Source organism: Mus musculus, chromosome X (assembly GCF_000001635.26).
Source record: "Mus musculus strain C57BL/6J chromosome X, GRCm38.p6 C57BL/6J".
NCBI lineage: Eukaryota > Metazoa > Chordata > Mammalia > Rodentia > Muridae > Mus > Mus musculus.
The window spans coordinates 140,274,457-140,287,018 of record NC_000086.7 but is presented as its reverse complement, the minus strand read 5'-3'; the positions used below and the strand labels follow the sequence as shown (position 1 = coordinate 140,287,018).

The 12,562-nt window shown below is 48.4% G+C and overlaps 1 protein-coding gene across 2 annotated transcripts in view; it reads right to left on the bottom strand.

Moving 5' to 3' along the window:
* The window catches only part of Frmpd3 (FERM and PDZ domain containing 3), a 158,345-nt gene extending 148,449 nt beyond the window's left edge, over positions 1-9,896 (bottom strand). The window contains exon 1 of one of the 2 annotated variants that reach the window (XM_017318501.2): positions 8,952-9,896. The gene's annotated coding sequence lies outside the window, so the exon portion shown is untranslated. The remainder of the gene's footprint in view (positions 1-8,951) is intronic. The other variant, XM_030251346.1, reaches the window with a different exon arrangement.
* Between the last annotated feature and the right edge of the window lie 2,666 nt (positions 9,897-12,562).

Below are 12,562 nucleotides of genomic sequence, written 5' to 3'. Positions count from 1 at the left end.
TGGACAGGCAGGGGGAAGACTGGTGGGGGAAATGACAGAGGCCGGCAGAGGTTTCTCACATCACTCTCTCACCTACCTGTGGACTCCTCACTTAGCTCTTCACACCAGCTGGAACACCAGGGCTCCAGCTGGCATCAAAGTGCTGTGGCAGCTCTTGCCATACCCAAGCACAGGTGTGACCTCCACTGGGACCATTCCCAAGCTCTCAGAGGAGTTTTCAAACTGATTCTACCCAGAAGTTGAACCATGTATCCTTACTCCCAACAGCTCTCTGAGGTCCTAGGCTTGAAACAGAGCAGACTCCATGTAGGCCCGGCCTCTAACCTCTTTGTTGGGGGGGGGGGGGCAGACAACGTGTTGAGCACTTCAGCTTAGCTGTTATCTTTATATGATTCTGCAGCAAGATTCTTCATGGCTCACTTTTTAGGTCTTAACAATGAAGGCTCCTTTGCAAATCTTTCCTTGGCATGATTAACCTGTTATCCCTTTGCCATCTGAACTCCAATGACATTCTGGCCCACGCAGAGCCTAGTAGTGGGTAAATAGTAAGGCGAAGAAGATGGAATAAGTGAGAGAAAACCAAGCCAGGAGAAAATGTCAGTGGTTTACTTGCCACACCGATGTTTTACATATCCTTTGAGTTTGATGCTGTTTATACCCACCACCACCAGCGCTCATTTGGATTGCCATAGCATCTAACAAGTTGTCCCCCATGAATTCTGCTCCTTACTCTTTGGCTAAGTATCTGAGATCAATGCATGCAAAAGAACTCTCTAGGGTGTCTCCAAGTTCAAACTCCTCCTTCTGACATCAAAAGCTCTTCCAAATCTGGGGACCCTTTGCCCAGACAAGTATTGCAGACACGGGGCATCTCCACTCCCATCCTTTCTTGTAAGTGGACCAGAATTCTTTGACCCTTCTTTGATTCTCCTGATGTTCCCACCTCCAGCCTCTTCCCTGCATTTCCCCCTTGAAAGCCTGCTTTTCTCCTAGTCAGGCACCTCCGTCTTAAATGTTATATAAAAGCTAACTCAAGTTCCACTTCTTTGGGAAAACCTACTTCTGTTCTAGCCCACACTCTCATTTTCTCTAAACCTTGAACCCCTATAGTATTTCCTCTTTAGAGTAAATAATGAGACATCTAATTGTTTTCCATCTTGTATTATTCGTGGATGCTTCCTCTGAGTAAGAATTCTTTCTCTGTTAAATTATGAATTTCTATAGAGCAAGGTCTTTGCTTTTCCCTTGTAACCAATACATAGGGAAAGACCCAGGAGTCCATCATCAGCTTCTGTTACCCTGCCTTGCCTCCAAATGAAGGGAAGAAAATATAAATGAAGACCCTCTAAGGATCCCCACTCTCTGCTTCCCCTCTCCTTCCTAAAAGGTCTTCATGCAGCAGAGCAGCAGAAGCTTACAGAGAGTTCTCAGCAGCCAATCTACTGTCAGATCCAAGCTTTCTGAATACCCCTACCTCCTAAGGTTTGCTGGGCAATCAATGATTCTGCTTAAGTGATCAATCTGCGACACAATGGGCTGCAGGGGCCAGTGTTTGATTAACTGGAGAGGATAAATGTATGCAGGAAGAGATGGAGGGGAGAGAGAGAGAGAGAGAGAGAGAGAGAGAGAGAGAGAGAGAGAGAGAGAGAGAGAGAGAGAGAGAGAGAGGAGATGAGGGAATGCGAAGGCAGAGGAAGGGGGTATGTGTAAGAATGAATGTATGATAGGGTGTTGCCTGATCCTATTCAACAGCCTAAGTCATGCTATTTACCAATAGCTAAATAATCCTGATGCTTTCTTGGAGCCTACTAGCTAACTCTCCTGGGGCCACTGGGCAATTTTGTATCTTGATCTAAACTGTTGCTAAGGTCCACTGAGGTCCACACAAATTCCATGTTGGATGGAGAAAGGGTGGGGTGTGAAAACTTCTATCTCCTGGAAGGAGTCTAAGGTCTTGGGGTTTGAGCTATGCTTGCCTGCTGAATCTATAAGAAAACCAATGGGCTGGAATCTTTTAGCCTTCTACCCAAGTCTGATGACTCAGAACCCCTTGATGTTATGGGAGACTGGCTGATCCTTATAGGGTATTTCAACACTGTCTGCTCTCTATCCAGAGGTATGCATACTGTCCTTCTCGAGGCTGCGAGGCTGAAGATTTAATTGGATTGTTAAAAATAAGGAGTGCCTTTCAGTTTCTTTTTGAGAGGGTCCAAATATCTAAGCTGTACTACTGATCAAAAAGATTTTTTTTCGGGGAAATATAATGTTATCTGGAAAAAACAGCAGATGGCTTCTTACTGTGCGAAAGTTCCTCCTTTAATCTAACCCTGATTCCTGCTGCTCTCATTAAAAACACATTCTTCACATATGATGGCATCCCTATTCTCTCAATGATGCAGACTCAAAGCCTTGGAATCATCTTGCATCCCTCTTTCTTCCTCACTCACTTGTCATTGGTAGGTAAGTCAGTGTCCTTTGTCTCCAACTCTACTTATCTCCTTCATTCTGTTTCTATCCAGGTACTGTGACAACCACTTACCTGGTCCTCCCATTTCCGGGATGAGTCCATTTTAATCAACTGAATGGAAAAAAAAATCCTATGTGACTCTAATGAAGCCAAGAATTAATTCCCAGGTGAATTAATAACCAGGTGAAACGACAATAAGAAGTCCAAGCAGGATGCTAAAAAGCAAAGTGGAATGTGGGGCACCTTGCAAAACAACCGGCCTGGTTTCTCTGACAAGTCACAGAAAGGGGACTATTGAAAGGGCCTTAGAAGACAGAATGACCAAATGTAATGAGTGAAATTCTCTGGGATCCTGACTCAAAGAAGTCAGTTGTACAGTAAGTACATAATAGTTTGTGACAATTGAGGATGTCCGACTAAGAACTGGGTAATGGATACTTAAAAAGGAAACCCAAACAATTGTTACTTTTTTGAACTGTACTGTGGTTATGTGAGAAAAACAAGCTCACTGTTAGGAGCCACATTAAAATGACATGATTGATGTTCTATGAAAGTAGATGAAGATAGATGGAGCAAACATGGGCAAGTCTGGTGATTGCTTGAATGTGGATAATCATTATATGAGTATTATTATATTTCTCTCCCCCTGTTTAGAGGTTGAGAATGTTCATAAGAAAAAATCAAAAACCATATTCATTCACTATACTCCAGTCTTCCTTTCTGGCTTTAGTGTCTATATCCATCCTCTTCCTCTGCGACACGACTATCCCATGTCCTTGTTCAAGTTATTTCTTCACTCACATGTCCCACACTCTACCGAGCACCTTGGTCAACATTAAGTGCCTTGTCTGTTCACCATGCAATATAAACAAAAAGATGACCAAGAATCTTTATTCTTTAGATTCTCCATGGCAGCAATTATGGTGCTTGCATGTAATCGATGCTCAACAGCTGTTTATTGCACTGATACTTATGAAGAGATGTAATAAAACCCCTACTCATATCAATCAACAAATACCCAATCCAATTTAACAATGCCTCTTGAGTACCTGGTATGTGTAAGGCATTGCACGCTTTGAGGGCAAAAGAACAAAAACAATAGATGAAAAATAGTAAACTCACTGAAGTAAAAATGTAAAAAAGACAAAACACCTATAAGCAATGCTAGTGGAATGTCCCAGTGATGTAGTTATCAAGTGCATTTTACAGATGGCCAGGAGAGACAGAAAAAGATCACTTTAGTCCAGTAATCAGAGAAGACTTCACAGAGGACATAGTTCACACTGCATGTAGAGTAGAAGGACAAGTATGGTGGCATTTGGATAGGCGAAGAGAAGACTTTCCCTGCAAGGGAATGGCAGGATGCATACTAATGCAACAATTGTATATAAGGCATGCTTTGGAGACCGTGCCTGGACTCAAGGATCCATATGGAGCTATGGTTCAGGCCTCTTGGGAGAGCTTGTTAAAATTCATATTCCTGGACTCCAGCTGCCAGACCTACTGACTCAGAAGCCCAGGCAGCTGCATTATAATAAGTACCCTGAAGTCATTTTGAGACACATTAAAAATTGAGAATCAATGATGTGGCTAAAAAGTGAGAAATAAGGTTGAAAAAGTACATAGGGTTAGGCCAACTCAAGGAAGGCCTTGAATGGCATGCTAAGGAAGTTCAAGATTCTCTCACAGGCAATCAGCTATCAGTCTCAAGCACATAGAGCAGAAGTGTCAATGAATAATGAATATTTTGAATATTAATCTGGCAGTGGTGTAGATTCCAGGTGGGAAAAAAAAAGAGACTGGTGAAGAGTAGGCATTCATTAGCAGTGGAGGCTAGAAGTCAAAGATGGTCTGGGGTTCTGATTTTGGAGACTAGAAGGCTTGTAATAACAGGAGAGCCAGTCATTGTTGGCAGCGAATGAGGTCAGCTTGTGAGTCCTAAGTGGGATGTTAAGTCTAAGATGATGGCAGACCACTTAAGTCAGGTGAGTCAGTCAACAAGTAACTGTGGGTCCATGGCCAAACCTCAGAGGCAAGGGGAAAGTCTGTGCTACCCAACTGGGAATAGCCAGGAAAGAAGCCTTGGTGCAGCAGTGTGTCCAGACCAGTAAAAAAAAATAGGGGAACAATAGGAGCTAAAGGTGCACACAGATCTGAGGCCAGGAGGAGGAAATAGCAAGGGAGAGGAATAAGAAAGGGTCACATGGGTAGAAAGAGGTCTAACCAAGCAGATGACTCTTTGAATGGCTTGAGGTGACAGTGTGGCTACTGCCACAGTGACACTGATACTCAGAGAGGAGTTACTACTGATGTACTACACACACCTGCTTCTGATTTATCTATCCACGCATCTGTCTATCTGTCTATCTATCTATCTATCTATCTATCTATCTATCTATCTATCTATCTATCTATATCTGTCTATCTATGCATATATCCAACTTTCTTTAATCCTGTTGCTGTGTCATATGTGCACTATGATTTTCAGACACTTTCTGACTAGAAGGGAGAAGGCACTATTATGCACTAGGCTGTTACTGTTCCACTCTAAGGTTGGTGCTCCTGGTCTGAAAAGGAGGAAAGAATGGCCAGTTTCTCTTCCATTTTCCCCACCCCTGTCCCATGGCCCTTAGTCTTCCAGATATCTCTGCAGGTGGCAAGGTTCAGCTCATTTTGAGAATGCTTCATGTTGGCTGCAGAAAGCACAAGATTTATCTTTTTGAATTTATGGTAAGAAGGCAAACAGAAGTCCTTGAAAGAGAAGGCAGATCAGAATTTTCAACTGTGAATGCTAAGGGCTCCAAGGCTGGCTCACTGAAGTTGACTTGGATGTAGCTAGCTCATGGTCTTTGGTCAGCATCCATAGTTACCATCCTAGTCCCTCAGAGAAGTGATTGCTAGGTCTCATGGGAAGGTATGGGCACCTATGATCCAATCATGGATTGGGCTACATGAGAGAGACAGAGACAGAGACAGAGACAGACAGAGAGACACAGAGAGAGACAAAGAGAGACAGGGAGAGATAGAGAATTGTGTGTGATTTGTGTATGGGCAGATGGATGTGGTGTGTGTGTGTCTGTGTATCTGCATGTCTGCGTGTCTGTGTGTGTGGTTTCAATTACTTTGGAGGCTCAAAAAGGATAAGAGAACCTTTCCTTTGCATTTGTGCTGTCCCTTCACGGTACTGTGCCAAGGTAACCCCAGAGCCTTGCTATTTATGTAGAGCGGGCATAGGTAGGAGGGGAAGGTACTTCTCATGACCTGTACCCAGTCATGCTCCCTCCAAGAGCTGTCTTGGGATTACTGTAGTGAGGCAGTGCTGGTCCAATGGTTTCCTTTACCCATTTCTCTTCTGTGGCTGCCTCACTCCAACTCTGCCGCCCTGCCCCACACTCTCAACTCCAGTGTTTTTCCTAGCCCATGGCTGTTATCTGCAGTCCCAGAGATTTCTTGTTGAACTTTCCAATCTACTAATAGTGCTCATAAAGGACGGTGGTGGTAGCAAATCCACACCCCCCAGGTCAGGCCACACACCTCACTTCTTGAGATGAGTGGACTTAATCACTTACTCGGGGGCAAGGGGACGAATCCCCTGCTTCATTCAAAATGGAGTTTGCAGCCTGCTAAGAGTTTCCGGACCTTTCCCTCAGGCTAGCAGAAGCTCCAGTGCACTGTCTGAAGCTACTGTACCAAGACATCATTAGCTTGTGCATATGGGGGCACTTGCTGGCTTCGGGCCCATATATTGGCCATTCTGCAGGCTATCGCAGATCTGCAATATGTCCTGAGCCAGGAGCCCAAAACACTCATCCCCTATTTTTGCCAGGCTTTTCTCTTTCTGGTGGCCTTCAGCCCACACTTACAAGGCAGTTGTGGTGGTGGGTGTGACATCTCCACACACAGCAGTGTTTCTCTCTTGCTTAGATCATACACCCCTCCCTTCTCAGGATCCTGCAGTGGTTCCCAAATGGCTCCCAAATAAAATTGAATCTTCTCTATGTGGGCCTTAAAGCCCTCCATACTGTATTCCACTCCCCCCTCCCAGACATCCTGCACAATTCAGGTTCAAACGCAGACAAACAAGCAGCAGACAAATGACACTGTCCACAAATGCTCCTGGCCTGGATCCTGCCACAGGTGCTTGCAAACCCTCATCCAAAGACTCACTCCTCTACCTCCTTCTAAAATGGTAAACGTTACCTATGAGGGATAGGCAGCAAAGTCCTATCAGCTATTAACAGCTTGCCCTGGCGCAGATTCTGTCATCAGTTTTGACAGAGAACGGAGCAAAGCCCCGCCTTAATAGTCTAAGGGGGCGGGGGAAGGGACTCAGAGGAGCTCAGAGCAGTCCGGGAGGGGCCGGAGGAGGAAAGGGGCTCTGACGTCGAAGCTATCTCTGTCACGATTTTACCCTGGGCTACAGTCTCCGTGTTTCTACTTAAATCAGTCAAAATACACTAGTCCTTGCTCCTCCAACCTTGCTTCCCTCTCCACACACACATGAAGTCGTATTTCACCTTAAGGCTTCAGTCCTCAGGCCAAGCTACTAATTGGTTCCCTAGCATGGGGGTGGGGGGAGAGACATGAAATTGAGTAGACACAGCATATTTGCTTGTGTATGGCCAAGTGTTTCTGGAGTCCTCTGATCAGTGGAAACACTGAAGACTTCCCAGGAAAGCTCTCTCTCTCTCTCTCTCTCTCTCTCTCTCTCTCTCTCTCTCTCTCTCTCTCTCTCTCTCTCTCTCTCTCTCTCTCTCTCTCTCTGGTCCCAGAAAGCTGGGAACTGAGTTTCTCCTGCAGTGAGCTTGACCCACCAGAAAGAGGATAGGGGGGTAGGTCTCTGTCTCCCAGCAGCAGGCTCCCTGGCTAAACTGACACATTATGAGGGACCCCCCACCCAGGTTAAAGTGTGCATACTGCTTACCCCATCTCCAGCTGGGAATACTCGCTTGGTGCTTTATTCGGAGTCAGCAGAGTTCCCCACCCTCTCTTGAAAAGGGCGCCCCCAAGGGAGCCTTGCTCTTATAGCAGTCTCTCCCTTGGGCAGCAGTCCAGAGACAGCCCCGCCCTCCACCAGAGCTGCAGGATGCAGGATGCTGAGGGACCCCCCCCCCCTTTCCAGGTTCAGGGCTCTGCAGCTGGGCTAAGATGCCAAAGGGGAGGGGCAAGCCTGTCAGAATTCATCCTTCACTGTGACCAAAAGCTTACTAGTGGCAGCTGTGGGGAGGGGGTTACCACCTGCTTCTGAAGAAAAGTGTCAAGCACTTGCCCGTGCAGACGTTTTAGTATGTGTATCCAATTGCTCAGGTGTGAAGGGGCCCGAATATAAGACCTGACCGTGCTTTATTCCAGGACAGAGTTTTTAAGGGCACTGGTGGAAGTGTCCACAGTAGCTTAGGGGGTGGGATGGTATGTTTTCTCCCTCCCTCCTTCTCTCTCTCTCTCTCTCCCTCCCTCCCTCCCTCCCTCCTCCTCTCTCCTCTGTCTCTCTCCATTTCTCTCTCCTCTCTGTCTCTGTCTCTCTCTCTGTCTCTCTCTCTCTATGTACCCCCTCACCCTGTGTGTGTCTGTGTGTGTTGGTGGAAAACCGCAGGTACTGGATCTGCAGTAATGTGCAGTTACCATGTAGTTTCTCAGGGGCACTCAAGAAAATGCACACACACACACACACACACACACACACACACACACACACACACACACCAAGCTCCAAAGCACCAGCCTGGTAAGAAGTGTGTGTATACACATTTCAGCAGAGCTGGAGGGGTGCATGTAGTTTCATATGTTTGGGTGACTGCTTTGTTAGCATCCCGGTGGAAGGGGGCAAGGGCAGAGGTGTGTGTGTCTTTGTATGTGTGTGTCTGTCTCTGTGTGTGTCTGTGTCTGTGTGTGTTTGTGTGTGTGCGCGCGCCAGCGCGCCTGTATGTTTCATCTTTGGATGGGGGTGACTGTGGTTGAGCGCAGCGAATGTGGTGCGGCTATGTGTGCGTGAGAGTGTGCGTCTGTGTCCGCTTGTGAACATGGCCCCAGGAACCACGCACATGCTTCAGACAGCTGTTTTGGCATCCCCGGGGCTCTGGCTTCGCCGGACACCCCGGCTAAGTGACCACCTTCCAGCAGCCAGGCCCGCATCTCACCAGCTCTCCCCAAGGCGCCCACAGCCCCAGCGCGCACACAAAGGCTCCATAATGAACGCGCTGCATTCCCCTGCGTTGGGCTCTTCACCCTGCACCCGGGGCGGCCAAGGCGAGCCCGCCAAGCCCGAGACTCACCGAGTACCGAGTGCCCAGCCCGCCGCTCCCCTCGCCGCGCAAACTCCAGGCGGCCCGACGCTCGGCTCCCCCAACCCTGCCCCTGTCTCCCGGGGGCGCCCAAGCGCCCGTCGACCCCCGAGGCGGACCGGAGCGACCCGCCACAGCCACGACCCACCCTTGGCCAGGCTGAGCCTGCGGGCGCGCCCCCCTAGAAGCAGCGCGCTTCTTACCTTCCTCCTCTTCCTTCTCCTCCTCCGCCTTGGCGGCGCGGCAGCGGCGGCGCAGAGGCGGCGGCGACGGCGGTGGGACTAGGGCGCCGGTGCCCCGGAGCCCGGCACGGGCGTGGGGCTCAGTGGCGTGGGGCGGTGGGGCGGGCGGAGGTTGGTGGGGCGGCAGCAGCTGGCCCGGGACGCGGGGAGCTGGCGCGCAGGCAGCGGGCTGCGGACAGGCTGGCAGCGGCGCGCGCGGGCTCCTCGGGCGGGCTCCATGGCTGCGCCGCGGGCGGCACCATCTCCGTGGCTCGCTCGTCACTCTCTCGCTCCAGGAGTGCGGCAGGCTGCGAGGTGACGGATTGCGCCGAGGCGGCCGGACGGCCGAGGAGGGGAGGGGAGGGGAGAAGGGGCGGGGGAGGGGGGAGGAGGGAGGAAAGAGGGGAGTGCAGAACTCGGGGTTGGGGAGGGGAGCCTCTCCCGTGCCTCTCGACCCTCGAGTGCTGGCGTCGGTTTCCCCGAAAGGGAAAGCGGCTTAAAGGCGCAGCAACTGGCTCGGGTCACAACTAAAAATAAACACAAATTTGACAATTGGGGAAAGAATCTCCCAAGACACGACCCAGCCAACCCAGCCACCCAAGCTCGGCGCTGCCTCACTTCTTGAACACGACCATTTAGGCTGGGCTTTGCCGGGAACTGCTGGCAGCGAAGAGGGCAAGCCAATTTCTAAAGTGAACCCGGGAAAGGGGTGGGGGGAGGAGAGAGGAAACTGCTGAGAAGAGACAGCAGCAGTGATAGCTTCGGGGCATCCATTCTCTGCCCCCTGACCTTGCTTCTCCCCCCCCCCCCTTTGCTTGCCTTCTGTTAGGGATGCCCTCCCAGCAGCTCCCCTCCAGGTCACCACCGCCAACATCCTCTCACACCTAGAGTTTCGGCTCAGGTTCCTGCTAGCAGCGCCTCACCCCAGCTCTGGAGCATAAGCAGCTCAGAGCCCTGGTCCAGCCAGGGAGCCCACCTCTGGGAGCACAGTCTGGCAGCTGGCAGAGGTCTGCTTGGAGCACGCGATTGGTTTGGGAAGAAGGAAGGAGGTTAAGGGGTGTGTGTGTGTGTGTGTGTTCACCAACAGATGGAGGGAGGGTCCCAGATGAACACACACACAACACACACCCCCCCCCCCCACACACACACACTCTAAAGGAGAGCAGCTTAGGCAGGCACAGCATAGTGCCTGATGTATGATCTCAGGGCATTTTTAAGAGACACGCTGTGAATACTAAATGCACAGCTATGGATGGAGATTCTAGAGAGAGCTCTTGGTATCCCAGTTGGCACTAGCCCCTCTAGAGGAGTTTTAAGGACCAGGAAGAAAATCTGTTCTTCTTTTGATCAAAGGGTAGTCTCAGTGGGAACCCAGAGAAAGCAGAAGGCTGGACAGTGGAGTTAAGAGATCGTGGGCGTAATTGAGACCGGAAGAAGCAATGGAGTTTAAGATCCTTTGGTGATACCAGATCCACCACGTAAATTTGTAAATTTCCAAGTGTCAGAGGCACAGCTATGGTAAAGACAGTGAATAACTGGCCCCTCTGGGCCTTAGGAATTCTAAGATTAAAAAAATGAGTCCTCCTCCATCTCTCTATATTCCTGGATTATGGAAGGGAGTTTGTTAATAAACCAAGGCTTATTCCAGTTGGACTTGTTTCCTCCTCTCTAGTTTTACTGAATCACCTGAGAGAAAAGGATGCGGAGAGGCGACTGTTGGGTAAAAGGATACTCTTGTGGCCAGCATGGGATACCCGAGGTACAGAGGAGATTTCTGGGCTGGAGCTTGGAGTGTTGTGGCTCTCTGCAGCTGGGGTCAGGTGTGGAGTAGCTGACAAGAAGGTTTGACCATCTTTGCACTAAGCACACTTTTTGCTGTCTTCCTGGCAGTTTCTACCTTGAAAGAAAGGATGGGAATTCTCTGCATCTGGAGGTGTGTGTGTGTGTGTGTGTGTGTGTGTGTGTGGTGTGGTGTGTGTTTGTGTGTGGTGTGCCTGGGCTGGGAAGACAAGCTGATGGAATTCTCAAAGACAAATGAAGAGAGGAAGTGAAAACATTCCACATTCTGGGAGAAAAACACTTCACGGTCCTGGCAGATGTAAGGCAGAGTCTCAAACAAGTAGATGGTCTCAGAGACAAGTCATGCATACACTGGGGCACATGCAGAGGTCGTACATGAAGCAGCAGACATGCCAAGCTACTGCATATTCATGTGCACTTGTACTTGTGCATGCGCACACACACACACACACACATACTTAGTTATAGAAGGATGCAGAGAAGCAAAGCTTGAAAGTATGGAGGAATATTTTCAACAAGACAGGGCCTGGCTCCCTTCTTTCAGGGTAGTGTTTTCTGAATTGGGATCCTCATGTAAGGTCCCCCCATCCTCATCCAGTTTGGTCTTTGCTATAAAGAACAGATATTCCAAATTGGTGTGTATCTGTCCTTACAATGAAACTCGCTGGTTAGGAATAGCATCAAATGCCCTCTTTTGCCACAGACATGGCTCATTCGAGGCATATGCTTAAGCTCCAGTCAATCTGTTGTGTGGTAAATAAAAGGAAAGAAGGTGTGGTAAAGAGAAGAGAGAACTAGGGGTGGGGCAGTGCTCATACAGAAGGCATGAGTGAAGGCTCCTGAGTGATGACTGAGGGGCACTGGCTGGTTTAGAATCATGATTAAGCATTTACTGTTTGGAATCAGTTTATAGGGATGTGACCTAAAGTAGGTTTTCTAACCACGCTAAACCTTACCTGTGGGATGAAAGGGAACCTGCTCATGCAGTTGAATTGTTCAATGATATAATGGATGTCTACTTACTAGTAGTTACTTTCCAGTAGTTTACTTTCTACAAGTATAATGGTTGTCTACTTACTAGTCCAGTCCTCTATGTAAAGATACCATATTGTGTTCTTTATTATGCCTCATTCCTACCAGGAGGGATACAGCATTTACATCGATTCTTTTGGTCAAAGGGAGTCCCAAAGCAGGCTGCCCGCAGTCCACACTGGTTGGATTCACTTCCAGATGAGAGACTAATGCTGAGAAAAATAATGTAGACAGTGTCTTTGTTTTTGTTGTTTGAGAAATTGTATGTATTCCTCGTGCTCACCAGATATGAGAGAGGAGCGAATGCAAGAGGTTTAGTACAGAGAGGGCAGGGTGAAGGTTTAACACTCTCTACCCTGTGCCCAGTGCACCAGAAATAAACACTAGCATGTCTAACTGGGGACCCTGATTTAGTCACTCTATAAAACTTGGTGAGGAGGGGAAAGATTTTAGTGTCTTCAAATCACATGGCAAGTAGATGACAAACACTGATCCTGCTACAATTCTATTTGCAATTGAAATCAATATGTTGAGATGAAGTTAGGAAGTGATACTGTTTTTCCAGAGGGAGATGGAGGCAGCACAACTTCATTGGCACTTAGTCTATACTATAGTCTATAATATAGACTTAACAAACAAGCAACCAATCACCTATAACCAAGAATCTAGGGATAGAGTCTCATGACTGCCAATAATAATAGCAGACTGACTACCAGTTGCTGTCCCATCACTACTGAAAACTGGATCCTTTGCTAATTCTT